Raw genomic sequence first — 19340 nt, 5'->3', positions numbered from 1 at the left:
TACATTCCCCATAAGAATGCTCCAAATTACATTTTTGGAGTGTGTACTTTTTGCATGTAAGGGGATGTTGACTCCTGTGGGTTTTCGAAACAATTCACTTTTCAATTGTCCATTTTCCACAAAAACTGTAACATCAAGAAAAATGTTGGACAAACTCGATCCATTCTTTCGAACTGCCTCTCCATATGACGAAGAGGTTGTCAATGTTATGATACCACATTACTATTTTGATGGTATATATTTAATTTTTCTTTCCAGACTTCAAACCTTTCCCAATATCCCATCATTAAATTAGCATAAGCAGGGGCAAAGTTAGTGCCCATGGCCGTGCATTGTTTTTTTTAATAGTACTTCTGATTGAAAAGAAAAACATTGTTTGTGAGGCATAATTTAATCATGGCCAAAATCATTTCCATGTGTCTTAAGTAATTGAGGGATCTGGTGTTCAGAAAATATGTGCACGCTTTAATGCCCCACTCATGCTTTATCAATGTGTGTAATGAGACTACGTCAAGCGTAGCCAAAATATATCCAGATTCACACGGTAATTCATCTATTTTGGATAGAAAGTCTTTTGTGTCTCTTAGATAAGAATGTAGCGATGATACAAAAGGGAACACCATCTCGTCAATGAATTTAGACATGTTTTCAAGGAGCAATCCCGTTAGAGTGACTATTGTTCTGCCCAGAGGTCTATTGATGTTTTTGTGTAATTTGGGCAAACAATACACTGTTGGACTGATTGAGTGTGATTTATATAGGAATTTCAGATCTTGTTCTTCCAACATCCCTTTGTTTTCCCATTCTAACAAGAATTCTTGAACATTAGGCTCCAGTTCTTTCATGGGGTTGTTGGCTATTTTCTCCTAGCAATCCCTGTCATTTAATTGTCTATCAGCCTAACGAATATGGTTCTCTCTATTCATGAGCACGATTCAACACTTATCCGAGGCTTTTATCATCCATTGTGGCAGTTGATTGAGTTCCTTTAATGCATTTTTGTGTTTGTTCGACAGGTTTGATTTGAAATCCCTATGTTGCTTTTTTCGAATCTTCTTGAGATCTTCGACGACAAGGCTTTATATCAGAGAAAACACAAAACCCGCGATACAGCAGGCGAACTGCACTCCGGCTTGTGAGGTGACACAAAAATCAAAGACATGGCCAAGAAAGAATATCTTGGTAAATGTTTATTAGCCCAACACAGCATGCATGGACAAAGGGGAAAACATACATGTGTGTTTCTGTCCCTTTGGCCTTGTTCTATTTTCCCTAGTGGCATTTCAGACCAAATGTTATGCCTTAAAGGTATATTATTGAACTTGTATGATTTTACTGTAAAAGTATTTCTATGCTGTTCTTCAATAACAAGAAAGCCCTTTTCTCCAAAGGTTTGGATTTTCCCTGCATCTCATTACAGGGGTGGGCTTTGGTACCTACCATGCTTTTGCTGTTTTGGATGCTTCGATGCCCGCTTACACTCTCTTGAAGAGTTAAAGGATACATGCAATTCATGTTGTGATTTTTTCACCTTCATGTTTGGGATCACAGCTGGTAAAGTTATAGTGATGGGTCTAAGTACGGGTTTGGAAAACACACTGTTGAATCCGGGTGATGTTCGCCATGTGCATGCATGAGGAAGGATGCTCAGAATTGGCAGCCACCATTGCTGCAATAATGCCCGACTTTGTTCTCCTGGTTTCAACACATAGGGACTGTTTTATCCATGCAAAGAAAAAAATAGGCACCGCCTACTATAAACCAACTATTCTGCGGGTATAAGAAGAAAGCGCTGCAGTGAGCATGTGGAGTTCTCGCTCATGCCACTGACAAAGATATAGGCAGATGTGGATGAAATTGCCACAATCAAGTTTTGCACAGATTTCCTCTGCATACATGTACAGGGCAAAATGATTTAAATGAAAATTACACATCTGAACCAATTGAAAGTGCCATGGAACCAATGTCAGGGTGTTACTAATTATTTGTGGAATTTGGTGCCACTGCACTCCTAACCCCATGCTTGCACTCCACTAATGGTAGCCCATTCAGGCAAGTAAATAATATAATGTACGTAAAGTATAGCAGGCCAGGAGGAAGGCTCAGGGGCAATGTGTTTTTCTTGGAAGCAAAGCAACGTAGAGCAACGCAGGTTAAAATAACTGTCCCGATATTAAGCACAGTTATACCACACATGTGCTGGTCTCTAGTTAATCAATGATGATTAGTTTGAAATCTTGTGAATTTGTAGTGTTCAGTCAGCTCAGTATATTCTAATTAATTCCAAGCATTTAAAGGTAATTGTATTTACTTAACTTTATTTTTATAACATGCTGAACGCCCGAAGGCCTCAGGGTGCACATAGAACAAGGTACAAACAAACAACGAAGTAAGTGTGTGACAGATCATGGAGGAAGGAAGCTAATCTACTCCTTTGTCGCAGAGGTGTGTCTTTATGGCTTTATTGAAGTGTTTAAAATAGAGGGTGGTAGTCAAAGCCAGTTGAAGTTCATTCCAAGAGTGCAGGGCCCAAACGTCAAAGCTGATGCCTCCAAATTTCCACAGTTGGTATCATGGTAAGACTAGAAATTGAGCATTCTTGGTTTGTATTGCTCTCCTGACTGGATCCTTCATGAGCTGATCAGCAAGATATTTAGGCGCAGAGTCATTGATACATTTTTGTGTTAAAGTCAAGGTCAACAGGGATCATTATAGGTTTGCCGGTATCCTGGTGGTAAATCCGCCAGAATACCAGCAAACTGTATTACCACTACCGGCACTTCGTCTGGTGTTATTACCACCAGATTAAGAGTGTCAGCAACGGTTGTAAATTCCATTTGGTCCCATTGGTAAAACTGGTGCCGGTAATAGTGGCGATTTTTGCCGATAAGGCGCCTGACTTATCTCCATCTGTCAGCTGTAGGTAAATCAGGTGTGCCAACAGACACACCAGCCAAGAGACTATTGCAATAGTCAAGCTTGGAGTTGATCAGGGCTGAAGCAACTGCAGCCCTGGTTTGCCTCTGAAAGATATGGGCGGATTTGCATGATCAAGGTGTTCAAGTATGCACATGAGGAACAAATGTGGGAGGTGTGCTTGTTAAAGGCGAGCTGTGAGTCAAAGAATACTCCCGAAGTTTTTACATGTTCAAGTTGTATACATGAAATATTTTCAACTTCAGAAGTGCACCTGCCATCTGGATTCTCCTACTAACAGCATTTCCTTATGGTGTTTTTTCGACCAACAAACCTCCATGGTGTTTTTTTGACCAACAACCCTCCATCTAGCTAGAGGGAGGTGGCTATCCGTATGGTCTTTAAAAAAGGTAATAGAGATCAACCTTCCAACTATAGGCCTATTTCTTTGATAGACTCCTTGGCAAAAATGTATTTGAGGATGATTCTCCAACATATGGAGGATTGGGTTGACAATCTAGGTGTTCTAGTGCATGTCCAGGTGGGCTTTAGACAGAAATTCTGTTACTAACATGACTTGGCAACTAAATGGCCATTCCATAGTGTAGAAAACATTGGGACGCCGTATTGTCAATGTTTAACTTACTTGCTGTTTTTATGCTCAACAAATAAAGTAAATTGTCTTGCAATTAAAGCTGTGTGATACATAGAGACTTTAACATTGGTTCAGGTGTTTAATCTACTAATTGAGAAAGTAGACCCAGATTACTAAGCCTGTTGTGCAGAAGGGACTGTTCAGAGAGGGGTAGTCAATCTGTTGTATTTTTCTGTCTATATTACAGTCCTCCCCATTGTACAGATTTGACCCCCCGTCAACAGAAATAGGGAGTACCCAATTCTATACCTCAGGTGGGCTTTAGGCCAAGGGTTGCAACTTTAGACCAGGCGATGAGTCTAGACCTCATCTGTTGGAAATATGTGACTTTAAGTTCCCAAAGTTTGTATCTGGCATTTCTGGATCTCCAAACTGCCTTTGACACTGTGCCAAGGGATCTTTTATGAACCGTTTTGGAGGAAGCAGGTATTCCCCCAACCCTGGTTAAAGCCATCAAGTAACTGTATTTTGATAACAGTACATGGATTCGATGGGGGCCACATGGAGAGACCAGATACCCATAGGTATTGGGGTCAGATAGGGATGTGTTTTGGCCCCACTGCTATTTTTATTATATATTAATAGCATGGTTCTGGTACTGCATGCGGCAGCCATGGATGCCCCGAGATTGGGAAGCTATAAATGGAGCATCCTTTTGTCTGCAGGATCGCAGTTTTGCTGTCCAAACCCCTGACGGGGTTGCAGAATAAATTAAATGTTTTTGATAGGATGTGTTATGCAAAAGGTCTGCACATGAATTATTCCAAAATAAAAACAATGCATTGACATCTTTTGAGATGGAGCACAGGAGACGGCATCAGGGTTTCCATCTTTGGTATTGTGGATGGTGTTTCTTCCAGCTCATCCAGAAGTACAGAGAGGACCTTCTAACAGTGGACCACTCAGTGGAATTTTTTCTTGTTTGCTTTTGCCTTTGTCTGCTAAAGTTTGATCTAAAAAAATGTAATTCAACATTTTGAACAAAGGTTGCAGTATCCTCACCAAGAATGGGTTTTTGAGGTCGCTTGATCTCTAGAGATCAATTACTGAATGCTTTCAGATAGCTTATACATGGCGATGATAGCAAACACGTTGCAGTGCCATTTTGTATTGGGAAGTGGGATTGAACTTCGACGAGTATTGTTGAATGTTAATTCCTACTTCACAGTATGACTCTATACATCAAGATAGTTTTGAATATGATTCTGGTACATTTCAAAACTATGAAATAATGTCAATTTATAGATATTGGTAGAGTAAGTATAAAAAAAGATTGTAATAGTATCTCTGTGGGGATCAATTACATAGTGGTCAGCTTGTTGATTTTGATGCATTTCCTAAAAATATTTTAGAATTACAAAATTGAGCATTGTGGTAATTTTGAGGAAAGATCTGCCTTTTCATACATTCTTATAACCAGGCAAGGGATGTTTGTGTTCTGAGGGCGTGTTTTCCATTGCCAAGAAGAAGACTCAATTTTTGTGGATGTATTTTGCCCTTCATAATGAAACGTCTGCCACTCTAAATTCAAGGAGGGACTGGTCCCTGCACAATCAAGCGGCCAGTGTCGACTTTGATATCTTTATTTCCTGACTGTCGATGGTGGCTCGGGTGTCTAACGGCTCCCCAAAATGGTTTACCTCCTTCTTATCTGATCGATCCCAGAAAGTTAAGCAGGGTCCGCACTTGTCTGACTACTTACCAGCCAGGTGTGGTGTGCCCAAGTGTTCTCCTTTGTCCCCACTATTATTTAATGGTTTTGAGCATTTTCTCGCAATTTATTCTGCAATATCATTCCTACGCCGATGAAACACAAATATATGCCCGGGTAAAATAACCAGCTCAAGCAATTGACCAAGTGTTATCTTGTGCAGACAAAATAAGAAATTGGATGCTGGAAAACAAACTTCAGTTGAATCCTTAGAAAACAAAAGTTATTGTATTTGTCTCAAAGAAGAAACTTGCTAACATTATGGAAGCTGTCTCATGTCCAGCACTCTTTGAAGTGCCAACAAAGTTTGCACTCAAGGTAAAGAACAGTGGCTGCATTTGGCAGTCAAATCTGAACTGCACTCTGCAGGTCATCAAACTGTTAAATCGGTCTACTTTACACTAAAATCGTTGAAGCCTCTGGTACCTCTTACTGCAGAGAGCAACCATCAAGCGGTAGTTGGAACACTAAATCGAAGTTAGATTATTTTAATGCCCTGCAAATGAGCATCCAAAGAAACCAAATACAGAGACTACAAGTTGCCCAGAATTCAGCTGTCAGGTTCAATTTCTCTTTGCCCAGGAAATCGTCTGTTTCCCAGTTTCGTAGGAGCCTCCACTGGCTCCTGGTGCAGCAGAGGGCCCTGTTTACGACCCTCTGCCTGGTTTTCAAATGCATTCATGGCCTGGCTCCCACCTATCTTTCTCAAAAGATTGCGGTCTATCAACCAAATCTGTCACTTAGATCCCTGCGGCAATGTATTTTGGTGGTTTCATTATCTAGGTCAGTCTCTTGGGGAGATCAATGTTTCTCCTCTGTAGGCCCGCAGACCTGTAACATGTTGCCAACTGACCTATGAAAAATGTCTCAGCTCCCTGTTAAACTACTTTTATCACATGCACCTAGATGCAGACTCTGCATGGTTCCACATGATATGGTCTATACAAGTTCAAAATCAATCAGATCAATCAATCAGTGTCATGGAATTTTGAAAAATATTTCTGGATCACCATGTACTATTAAGTAGTATAGGTCAGCCACTGCAATACAGAGCTAGGTACCTTGCACCATATAAAAGTATTTAAGCCCCTGGAGAAATCCCCCCACCTTCAAGAGGTATTGAAACATGTAGGGCTCATCTAGAAAGGTACCAGCTGGAAAGGGACAAGCAGCACACATATCCAGGGCACCCACACACCATACGACACCCTCTCTCTCCACTGACTTGAACTACGTTTCCCGAGGGCGTTCAACCTACCAGCGCTTTGAGGTCATACCAGTGATATATAAGGCACTATATAAATGCCAAGTAACATAACATAGCATAACAGTTTAGCAAGAATTCAATGGAATTCATAGGATCCAATAACTATTATACAATCAGTTGCATATTTTTCGCAATGTTTTTTTGTGACAATGCTGCTTTAGGTATTTAGGAAATTGTGCAATTTATTTGCTTATTTTTCACGATTACCTTGTATATTACCACTTTGTATATTAATTCACAGTACATGTCTTGTATTGTAATTTACTATGCTTTGTGATATTACACATTGGTGTATATATGAGAACGGTTGTTTTAACATGTTGAAATATATATGTACCTTTTTAGAGGATTTCATTCATATATTGGATGCAGACTTTTGATATTGACGTTGTTAACCTGTGTTGCTATTAGATCAATTGCTTTTTAGTATAGTAAGCTTGCTTCTTATTTGTTTTCGAAATAGTAAAATAATGAACTTTTTATGAATTTTTTATCATTTAAAAGAAAATTGTAATGACTTAACCTTTAGCTTCCTTCTTATTGCCTCTTGCTCCCCTGTGACTCTCTGTGTGAAACAAGGCTTCCTCACCTCGCTACACAGCTAGTACTGGTTGCGGGCATATGTGCTAAGACTACACTTCCAAGTAGCCGTGTAGTCTGCACGCCCTATTAGTTTATAATACTCAGGTGTGTCAGCAGCAAGCTAGACGCAGACCACCTCCTCTCCCACGCTTGAACACCAGAAACGATTTGTCCCCTTGGGCTGTGTTTTTACCCTCAAATAATACGGACCATAGCACATTATGCCTCTGGAACCTTGTACCTCGCCTGATGCTTTCATGACCATCGAAGGTAACCATACAACTGTTAAAAGAGCCTTGTTAAATACCAGGTCCTTGGATAAACATGCACTAGATGTCAAGGATTATATATTGAATCAACAAATAGATATCATGTGTCTTACTGAAACGTGGCTACAGGACTCTAGTGGTCCAAATATCCACTTGGCAATTCCCCCTGCTATGCATTTTTTTCTAAATAATATGGAGACTGGAAGGGGGGAGGAGTGGCATGTCTGGTACGAGAAGATTTTCACTTTTTTCAAGTACCTATTACTTGTTCAGGTTGTGAAATTATCCTCTTGAAGATCACACCTACCCCAAACAGCTGTGTGGATATCGTACTTCTTTACCGTCAACCTTCTGATACGCCCTTCTTTTATGAGAACACTTCAAGTATCTTAGCCTCTCTTTATAAATCCAATAACTCCACGTTGGTGATGGGTGATTTTTAATAGATGGCTGAATAATACACAAGATACACAAGCCCTTCATTTGGAACGGTTTTTAGGGATAATAATAATAATAATAATAATAATAATAATAATAATAATAATAATAATAATAATAATAATAATAATTATTATTATTATTATTATTATTATTATTATTATTATTACAATAATAATCATAATTTAGCATTTATATAGTGCAACAAACCTTCAGGCATCTGAGCGCTGCTTATTATTACCCTTGGTGTGTGGTGCTCATTTATCAACCTTGGAAGGATGAAAGGCTGAGTATGGCCTTGTCGGGATTCGAACCTGCATCAGCAGGCTCTGCACAGATGTCAAAGCGAGTGCTCTACTCAATGTGCTTTCGGACCGATTTTGTGTTTCATAGCAGAGACCCTACTGACAATTTAGTCAACGTCCTTGATTGGGTCATAGCTAGGAATTTGATGCTCAGCTCGATATGTGTCAATCCATGCATCTGGTCCAAGCACTTTACGGTAAGTTTCACCATGACACTTCCGTCACCATATACTCGGAACCCCAATGTCACTAAAAGGGTGGGGAGTAGAAATGTTAATGGAGTGAGTATGGTTGGTCTGGAGCAGTGCCTTGTGGAGCTTATGATCTCCACCACCGAGGATGACACCCCTCACCGCATGGTGGTTGAATTTGAAAAGGCTCTAATAAAATATTTGGACAGTGCAGCACCGGTCAAAAGTAAGCTCATCTGAGAGAAGTCTCATAATAAGAAATCGTTCTTGCCAGCTCTATCTGCCTGTAAACAAGAAACGAGGACAGCGTAGAGACTGTGGCATAAAGATGAGTCACAGAAACATAGGGAGGCTTAGAAGTCCCTGGACAAATTGTATCGCCAGGAGATTCTGCAGCCCAAGAAAAGTTTTTTGATTCACAGTTCCTGGCCACCAAGAATGACTCCAGGAAGTTGTTTGAAATACTAAGAGATCTAGAAAAACCTAAATCTTGGCTTCCTCAATTCTCTCCCAATTTGAGGACTGCATGCAGTCCAGAAAACCTTTGTGGATAAAATCTTGGCCGCTCATGTTCAAATCAAGGAAAACCTGGCCAACTCTATGCCTACTTACACAGCCGAGATTATAAATGAAATAAATCAGGAACGTAACATAGCCTTCTCTTTTCAGACAATCTCGGAAGATTCTCTTGCCAAGTTATTAAGCAAAATGAAATCTATGATCTGTGAGGGTGAGATACTCCCCGCTAAAATAATTCTGGAACATCTCAGCATCTTCCTGCCATCTTTAGTTTGATTTGTAAGCACAACCTTCAGGGATAGTTGTCTCCACGACTCCCTAAAACATGTGGTAGCTACCACATTATTGAAGAAACCAGGACTAGACCAGAAGGTCCACACTAATTATAGACCTATCACAAATATGTTGTTTCTTATGAAGGTGGTTGATAAAGTGGCTACCTTTCAGCTGCAAGAGCACTTGGAAAAATTGCAAGTCTTACACTTTGGACAATCAGGTGTCAGGTCTCTTCGCAGCACTGAAAGTGCTCAGTTGCTTCTCCAGAGCGAAATGCTCAAAATTATGGACAATAGCAAGGTCAGGCTGCTGATGTTGTTAGATCTGTCAACCTTGTTGATCACAGTAAGCTTATAGATCGCTTGAAAAATTGTGCTGGTAGTTCTGATTAGGCAGCACTCTGTATTGAATCCTTTTTGTAAAATTAGATGTCCAAAATCATCTGGTGGCGCAGCTCGATCTCAACCGGGGAGGCTACAGTATGGTGTGCCATAGGGCGCCTGCCTCTCACCAGCTCTTTTTAATGTGTTTTCTCCTCTGTTATATGATTTCCTTGACTCATTGGGTGGGTCTCTTCTAACTATGCTGGCGATACCCAATTGATTATAAATATCAGTGGTAATTATTTCTAAGATCTACAACACTATTCAAAGCTGGATGTCCACTATTGGTATATGTCCTAATGCAACCAAAATAGAGCTTCTTATCTTTGGTTCCACACAGGCACCCTCGAAATTGGATGATACATTCTCAATCTTTGTTATCCAGAACCACCAAGTATACACTGTTTCAAAGGTCAAGACCCTGGGTGTCGTACTTGAGGCTTACTTAAACTCAGATGCTCAAATCTAGTACACCACGAATAAGGCTCAATACTACCTGAGATTACTTAGGTTAGTTAAACCTTTTGTTTCCGAGGCCAATTGCACCACCAAAGTTCGTGCATTTATTATGCCAAGTATTGACTATTGTAGCGCGCTACTGCCTGGTGCCGGAAAGGGTTGCATTCAAAGGCTCCAAATCATACAACTATCTGTTAAAGGTGTCTCTAGGCGAAAACACAGTACCGAACATTGTAAAAACTTGCACTGGCTTTCGGTAGAAGCCAGGATTCGATTTAAAGTAAGCACTGTTGTGCATAATGCCTTTATGACCACGCACTGAGTTATCTCAAGGACGCGAGAGAGTAACAAGATCCAGTGCCGTAGATAGGAACTACCTATTCTTTAGGAAATGGCGGAAAACAGTCCTTTTTTAATAATCTACTTCGTCTCCCGGTTGATCTTTCCCTCTGTCTTCTTGCGCCCTGATGCCTGCGGGCTGCCGGTGCATTATAAATGTGTAAAAATATAACTGTGTAAATAAGTGTAATGGGTATTTTGACCCGTATACCGTTCTTTCATTGACAGACTTTTTTTTCGATGGAGTTTTATATGAAACATTTTTGTTTTAGGGGGTTGGAAATACACAACAAATAATAGAGGAGGGGGATTTGGCGGAATCCCCCCTAAAAGAAAAAAGAAAAAAATATGATGATTTTTTTTTTTTAACTTTGAAAAAATGTCAGTCGATGAAAGAACATAGTACCTTTTTTCCACCTGGAAATTTTGAGGTACAGTCTAAAGCTGCATCTGAATTGGGTTGAACTGTGTTTCATGAGTTTACTTCTTATACAGTACCCACATATGCATGCGTATCCTTTTTAATAGGCTCCAGGTTGATTCTGATATCACTGAGATAATCGCACAATAGTGCTCTTAAGGAAGAGCACTGATGCATATCAGATGTGTGGACCGGTAGTGGCGACCAAATGGGAAAATATGGTTACAACCATTAGGCTATTTTTAAGAGATGTAAGTGTATAATAACCCTCATCATAATATCCGACATGTAATGATAAGAATATTAGTTTATTTTAAATCTTTAAAAAGAAAATCCTCTGATTTATGTCTAGTTATAAAAAACTATACGAAGAGTGAACATTTCTTTAAGGGAAACTTGTGTGGTGCGTTCTATACGTCGTGTGAGTAAATGTAAAATTGTTTCCCATTGGTGTAATTATCATATTGTAAACTGACATGTAAACATTTGTAATAGTTTGTTTTTCTAGTGAAAGAATTTGAAGTTTACTCTTGAAGAATGGTTGTTGACTTGAAACGCGTTGAGGTAGAAGTAAGACCTCAAACTCGAAGATATACATAATGAAGATGTATATCAACTACTTTTTTTAAAATTCAATTTAGAGTACAAGTATTTAAACTGTTGATTGCTTGAATGTATTAGCCAATTTTTTCAAAATGTCATTCCTTCCTTTTGGTTGGGTCTCTCACAAAAATGTTAAAATAATGTATTTTCCAAGTTAAAATTATCCCAAAAATGAACTTTCACAATTAAATATTTATGAAATATGAATACAAATATCATGTTTTTAGTTGTCGTTTTGGGTTGGACACAGTGCAGGGGAATGATCTTGAAAGTGTTTCCAAGGCAATTTTGGCCTGGGGAGGCACCAGGAAATGAAAGTAATGGGAGCATGCGCGCCTTATCAGCAAGTCCCGTGGACTAGTCCCAGATATGAATGCTGCAAATGGGATGCTGCCTCCAATTGGTTATTGAAGCAGTGCCAGCAACATGCACCTGCTATTTCCCACAGTCACGTGCGCAAGTGCCACTTTTTGGGCAGGCTTGGCAGATGCAGTGATTGCCTGCTGACATGGTACTTTGCCCTCACCCTGAGAGGTGCAACCACTCGCATCCTCACACCACTGGAGGGGCTGCAGTGGCAGGTGGTTCAGTGGTGTGATGGTGAGGAAAACATTCATCCTATGAATCTCTTGGTGTACTGTGGAAGAGGCTCAGCACTTTAGGGGGGTGACTGTGATCTGTGGGATGTCCTTTGAACTTTGGGGGCTGCACACTATGGGTGAGCCTGAGAACTTTACAGGGTGGCTGTATGCTGTGGAAAAGCGTGAGAACGGTTGACAATAGTAAGGTTCGAAAGCAGTACTGGCACAAAAGGCAATGAAATGTTCTCATCAGCAATTCAGCCACTGGCCAGGGCTTCTCAGTCAGTACTACAGTTGTACATTTCTCAACTACATGCATAACAAAACAACCATGCTCCACTTTTCAGTGCCTACTATGTATGGCGTAACATATGATAGTCATCATCATTATCATCGGAGATGGCGTGTTGGCTTTGGGTAGATGTTTTCCATAGTCTGCCGCAATTAGATGCACCTTCATTTTTATAGACTTGAATGGTTCAACCTGCAGCACTGAGAGGATTCCACTGAGGTAAGAGACAATGGCCTGAGATACACTAAAAACTCTCTCGGTGTGCACACCTGTGGGGTTGCAGGGGGAATCTTAGTAATTCAATAGCAACTCACACAAGTGATGCTGGCCTGGTGGATTGCTTGTGATACCAGTACTTAACTGGGTCTTCATCTCTTCCCACAAGTGAAGTGTCCAGTAGATTGTCTTGAGGACTCTGTGCCACTGATGGACCACTGTTTGTTCCTGTTCAGGACCCATCTGTATTCAAGGTTCCTTAGTCGCTGGGAAGGCTGTCCCATAGCATCTCCTCCTCATAGGCTCATAAATCCTTCAACTGGTTTCAGTGATGTACTACCCGTTGATGCTGACAATCTTGAGTTTGTCATTCCCAGTGAAGTTTGTCAAATTCAGGATGATTGATGTTCATCCTGCTGCCTGCAGACTTTTCTCTAATTTGTGTTGCAAGTACTACAGAAGTGCATCCTTGCATATGCACAGTGTCTCCTTATGATCTTTGCTGCAAGTCCTACCCACCTGACATACGCAGATGAAAGCAGCCACTCTTACCTTGACACGTGGGCCCATATTGGAAGACAATGGGTACTCAATAGTATCTGTAAATCCAACTGGATTTACAGATAATAAACCTGTTGATCGCCACACTAGTTTAAAAGCAGGTCCCTTACCAGATCTGCTGCATCCACATCACCTGCCAAGGCAAAGGCCTCCTCATATTGGACAGGGATGGATGCACTGTGATGACTACCCGCTTGGTGGCATCATCGAAAGGTATAGTGCAAAGCAGATATTAGACAGCAGCTGTCTATTACTGGGAAAATAATTCCTGATCTAGAACTCTGCTGTGAGTTGTTTAATAATCTACGATGGATGAGCATTTCTCACATAGCCTGTCTAACATGTGCAAAGTAGAGTTTCAACAGGTGGCCACTGAGGTCTTCATTTTGTGCAGTGACAGCTTTTGGCATGCCTGCAATTTGCTGATTTTATTTTTGTCATGGAAAGCCCAGCAGAAATGTAAGCTGGCCCATTTCTTCCAACATGCACAAAAAGGATGATGTGCAGTGTGCTGCTAATTCAGCAATGACAAATGTTCCATGGTCTGTTGAAAAAAAGTCCCATTGTGAATTAAGAAGCCTCCGCCACTTTGCCTCTACATGCTCCTATATGTCAGCTCCCAGTTGGCTTTTGCCCTGAGACTCTTGTGTGAAGTGCAGACACCTGCTCCCCTTGGCATTGTGGTGTGACCTCCCTTTGGTTTATAGAATATAGAAAGACCACCAAGTGTGCTGTGATGGGCATGCAGGCAATTCTCTGACTGCTGGTCCATATGCCCATGGCAAAGTGGACATTTTGTCACTCAGACCTTGTAATGTCCCAAACTTCAAAGTGTGGTTCAATGTTTTTATTGGAAATAAAATAAAGTGTTCCAACTTAGATTTGTTTGAGCCAGTATGGAGCACACCGATTAATTCCCCAGCCTCATCTTCCCAGGGCTCCCACCTCTCTACCCCAAACAGCCTTAAATCCCAAAGTAATAACTAGCGATAGGTAACCCCTTTTACCTAAGGATGAGCTAAAGTGACGGCCTAAAGGCCATAGCCTTATCTGTCTAGCTCTCTCTGGGATTTTTCTAAGGGCTTTCCTATCCTAACACTCCCCTAGGCTAGAATGTGCACTGCTGTTTTTTTTTAAATATTGTGCCTAAACAAGTGCCCAGCTTATATCTCTCTCCACTCACTCTCTCCTATTCCTTTCTCTGATGTTCCTGTTCCTAATCCTCACTCTACTTCTCCTCTTGCCTTTCTCGTGCCTACTCTCTACTCCTCCTTCTCATATCTCCACCTCCTCTCCCGGTCCGTCGCTCCGATGTTCACACAATCTACCCGTTCCTTCCTTCTCCTCTCTCCCCTCCCCACTCTCGTCTCTCGTCTCTTCTCTCCACTTTACCCTCCTTCCTCTCTCGCTCTCCTCTCACTCTCCTCTCTCTCTCCTCTCCCCTTCTCTTTTATCGTCTCACTTCTCTCCCCTACTATCTCCTCCCTCCTCTCACCCCTCACTTTCACTTTCTCCCCTCCCATTCACTCCTCTCTCTCTCTCTAAACCTAGTCCCTTTCAGTCAACCCACCAAACACTCACTCACAGCCTCACTCTCACAATCTGGTACCACTCTGTCTCACCACTGACACCTCTCCAGTAATAACCTCTGCCACAATCTAGTCAAAGCTTCACTCCATTGTTGTTCCTCCACCTGGTCTCTCTGTCCACCTCCTCTCCCCCTGACCTCACCGAACACTTGTTACTCTGCTCTCCATAGCAAGCCTTTTATACCCCTCGCTTTGTGTTCCTATTCTTCCCCCTCCCCTCCATTAGTCTGGCTCTCCACCGGACCCTAAGGGCCAATCTACGGATGCTCTTTCTCCCTGGTGTGGGCTTTCACAATGAAAATCTTAATCCACATTAGGCCTTGCCCGCTTTTTGTGTGCTACATCTGGATATAGTTTTGGGCTCAGGATAATGCTGTGCTCATTCTGTTCTGCCACAGTAAGCATATTGGATTCAGCGCAACAAGGGGATGCCTTAATGAAGGTTCTTTGGAGACTTCGTGGGTGGGTGGGTAGCAGTTTCTCTCTTCAGGTCACAGCGGTCTCTGGCAGTGGCAAGCCATGTTGATCTTTGCATTTCTGAAATTGGACAAAAAGTGCTTGAGCAGCAACTGAGCAAAAAGGTATGACATGGTTGACAGTGGCACCATATTAATTCAACAGGGCACATACAGGGGGTCAGAGACTTGGTCCCTCGCCTCTCCCTCAGGCAACCACTGGGGCAGGATTGGCTTTATTAAAAACACTCGTAGTCCTCCTGGGGAAGGGTCCCTGGTCTCCTCCCCTGATAGGGGTCAAGCCACTGACCCTGTCTCACACACACCTATAATGTCATTGTTCAATTCAGGTTCTTCCCTGCAGTAAACAGTCATACATATCCCAGCGGTGATCAATTTATACAGAAAGCCGCCAAATACAATATTTTCAACAAAAGAATAGGACAAGAGGTCTGTTGCCAATATGGTAACTGCATTAGCAAAGACAATAGTTTGTCATGTGACTTGTGATATTTCTATCCACACTCAAATTCTTCCACAATACTTGACTGATGCAATGGTGGATTTCAGCTATGAGTCGGTGGCATACTAGAGGTACAGTTTGTGTCCCAACTAATGACACAGCTGCAGTATTTCCGGGTGCAGGTTTTCAGATGGATGGTGGTATGCTCCTTGTCCTATGGTATGGGGAGGGAACCACTTTAGATTATTTTGACTTCTTCCACATCATGTGGAGCAGCAAACATGTCATACTGAAGTTGGCCTTGGCACACTGTGTTTTCCATGGCCAAATTGTGTTGCTGTTGATTATGTGTGTAGTACTGACATGACACACTTATGATTTCTTTCGTGGTCTGAGAATACACCTGCTGGCCTCAACTGGGGATGATAGTGGTTCAAGCTAACACACGTTGATGTGTTGTACTTTCCAATCTGGGACAAGAAGGCTAGTTGTCAAAGTGTGCACACAGGTGAGAATTAAACGTCTATAACTACTTCCGTATCTGTGTTGTCATTCCACTCCTCCCCAGCACCATTGCTTTCCAGCGGAAATGCATGTGTCTCTGCATTGCCTCTAATGGATCATAATCTATATCCTGATCATCATCCTCATCCTCATCATTATTGTATGACTTATCAGTGAATCAGGGGGGATAGAGGCCTGGAATGTTCAATCTCCTCCTGCTTTTAAGCTACACTGTCTCGTGTTCTTCCAGGATCTTCAGTCCAGGATCTTCAGTAGATTAAACCTGCACTTCTCTCCATTTAACTCTGATATAGTGGATGGAACTGAATGGGAAACCTCCTCTGTTGGTCTCAGTGGATGTTTATTATAATAATAATAATAATAATAATACTAATAATAATTATTATTATTATTATTATTATTATTATTATTATTATTAGCAAAAGACTGTTTTACAAGTCATGGGGAAAGTACATTGTGAGGGAAGCAGATCTCCAGGGATCGTTATAAGGGAGTGGTCAATTTGGCAGTAAGGGATCTACAAGCAACCAGGATAGGAAACAAGGAGGAGCAGATTTCCCAGTTTCCGGTAAGGTGGAGATAGCAGGGTGTGTGTGGTCCTATGTGATAGTCAGGAGCCATTCTTGAGCTCCTTCCTGAAATATAGAATTGAGGGGGCCAGTCTGGTGTTAACCGGGAGGAGGTTCCAGAGTCTGGGGACATATACAAATGAGGCCTGTATTCTGATTCTTTCCTTGCTGCACCGCTGAACATAAAGTCTGCGCATGTCCTTGCTTCTGATGGATCCTAGGCCTCCTGGGATGCTGAGCCCGGATGCAGGCCGGATCGGGTGTGATCGGCCCAGGGCCTGAGTTAAAGGCCCAGGCAGATGGAGGGCCCTTAAAGAAGGCTCTGGGTCGATTACACCCGATCCGGCCCACAGGATCAGGTGTTAAGGCCATTAGCACCCTGGGTTACCAAAGCAGCAATCCGGAGTGCTAAATTTCGTTCAAGGGGAAACCACGTGTGTCCCATTGAATAAAGGAAAATCCTTGCACAAGATGGCCACCATGGAAAGGAAAGTGGGGATCCGTATGCAGCCCCTCTTCCCTTTCCTTGGCAGCCATCTGGAGCATTCAGGGTGGCGGGGAGCAACAGCGGGTGGTGCCAAAATGTAAGTGGCGGGATGGGGCGCTAGGGTAAAAAAAATAAAAATTAAATGGCGGCCCGTGGCAGAGAGGCAGCCTGCGGGTTCAGTGGAACATGGGCTGAGATAAGAGATTTCAGCCCCTGTTCTGCGGAATCTGATTGGCCAGTGCCCCATGCCCCGGGTGCTCTCAGCGGGTTGAGCGCTCGCTGCTGCGATCTGAGCGTGATCTGCAGGTCACAGGTTTGAATCCCGGCAAGGCCAACTCAGCCTTTTATCCTTCCGAGGTCGATAAATGAGTACCAATTTCGGTTGGGTGATATTGTATGTAAATATGTTCTCTGTAAAGCGCTTTGGATTAAGGCGCTATATAAATAACACATCATTATCATCATTATCATTCATAGGAGAAAGAACTCTAGTGCACCTCTGCTGAGTGTGATAGGAGAGGCCTGGTTAAGGAAGGGAGGAAGGGACCTGGTGTGCAACAGTAATCTGGGTCAGAGGCTTTTTTGGTTCAATCGGATGGATGGTTGCCGGAGCAGGAACATGGTATGCTGATCAAGGAGTTTACTACAAAAGTAAGACTATGTGATTGGGGGCTAAATTATATACATTTGGCTGGTTTAAAACATATAATGGGGTACGCAGAGAACCAGACTATATTCTTGTCACCACAAAAAAACGTATTAATGTCCCCAATCGCCAGTTGTAAGAACGTTCATTATGGCTCTAAGACTCAATACGCTCCTTGTACTTGTAAGTGAGCGGAGTGCGGTTGGGAATTCAGAAGGAACATAGAGGATGCAGGATATGCAGAGTGCCCCTGACAATAGAACAGTGCAGCATGTGTTAACCCGCTGCAAGAAATCGGGACACCTGTACATTAATTATTTGTATGAATACACTCACTGGATTGAGGAAATAAAAAGTGACCAGTTCTGAAGAAAGTGTCTGATCGCATAGCCTGAATATGGCGCTCTGGTGAATACATTCACTGCTGCTCCTTGAGGAGGTGAAATAAATATATGGAGAGGCTGATAATGAGATCTAACCTTTCTGGGAGCTTTTTGCTGAAGAAATTTTACATTGGGAAAGTGTTACTCGTCAGAAATGCCTTTTTATACATTTATAATATAGTTAACTATTAACATTAAATGTGCTTTTCTTTTATTCTTTTTCTATTTTAAAATGGTGGATGATTATGTGCCTCTTATTTCTTATGATTTATTATATATATGTTTTTATTTTGTAATTGAATTGTGTACATTTCTGTAAACTAAATCTCAAAAATAAAAAAAATTAAAAAAATAAAAAAGAACTAAGAGCAGATGACTATATCATGTTTGTATAACCAAAATTGGGATCATCCAGAAGTGATTCAATTCACTGTGTGTTAAAGAGAAAGTCCCACTTCAGTATGGCTTAATAGTCCGTAGTGCTGCTCCATCTATAATTATAATATTAGCCATGCATGTGGTGCACACCGTAAGCTGCACTGATTTCCTACTTCTTTTTTTCTTTTTTACTTCACTTTCACAATTAGCATCTAGAATATTGGAAAACGTATTGGTTCAGAACTTCTTGAAGATCCAGTCACGTTTTTCCATTTTCTTGTGAAAAGTGTGTTGAAAATGCACCTTTTTGAAAAACCTTTCAACCAAGAAAGTTCTTTGGAGGAACCCTCCACAAATCCTTACACGGAAGGGTTCTGCTTCCCAGCTTTGCTCAGTAACTTGCTCATATTTAGGGAACAGCTTCAACCATGCTACCTAGTGAAAATGAAAATTGGCACCCATGTTTCATTGTCTGCTGCCCTGTCAGAGTGAGTATAACTGGGGCCAGCACTGCATAATGCTAATGACTGATCTCAGTCTATTTTATGATAAAGAAAAACTTAGAGGCCTTGCATAAGCACTATACAACTGCAAAGGCGGTTTTGATGTGCTTTACAGAAACGTATATTGTAATACAGGAACACAGGAGCCGAACACAGATAGTATGTTGATATAGGTTTGTGGGAGCAGATCATAATGGGGTGATTGGGTAGAGCATGGAAACAAATGACTGAGCAGAGCATGGAGACAGTGGATTATACCTTCCAAGTGAGTTGGACCACCTGAAAGTGAGATAGTTGAAAGTGTGTCATCATTGCATTTTTTAATTAATGAGTGTGTCCTACAAGGAGAACATCCCCC

The sequence above is a fragment of the Ambystoma mexicanum genome, chromosome 2q, assembly GCF_040938575.1.
Source record: "Ambystoma mexicanum isolate Mex_15411 chromosome 2q, UKY_AmexF1_1, whole genome shotgun sequence".
Taxonomy (NCBI): Eukaryota; Metazoa; Chordata; class Amphibia; order Caudata; family Ambystomatidae; genus Ambystoma; species Ambystoma mexicanum.
The sequence above is the reverse complement of the archived record's forward strand: the minus strand, read 5'-3'. Positions refer to the sequence as shown.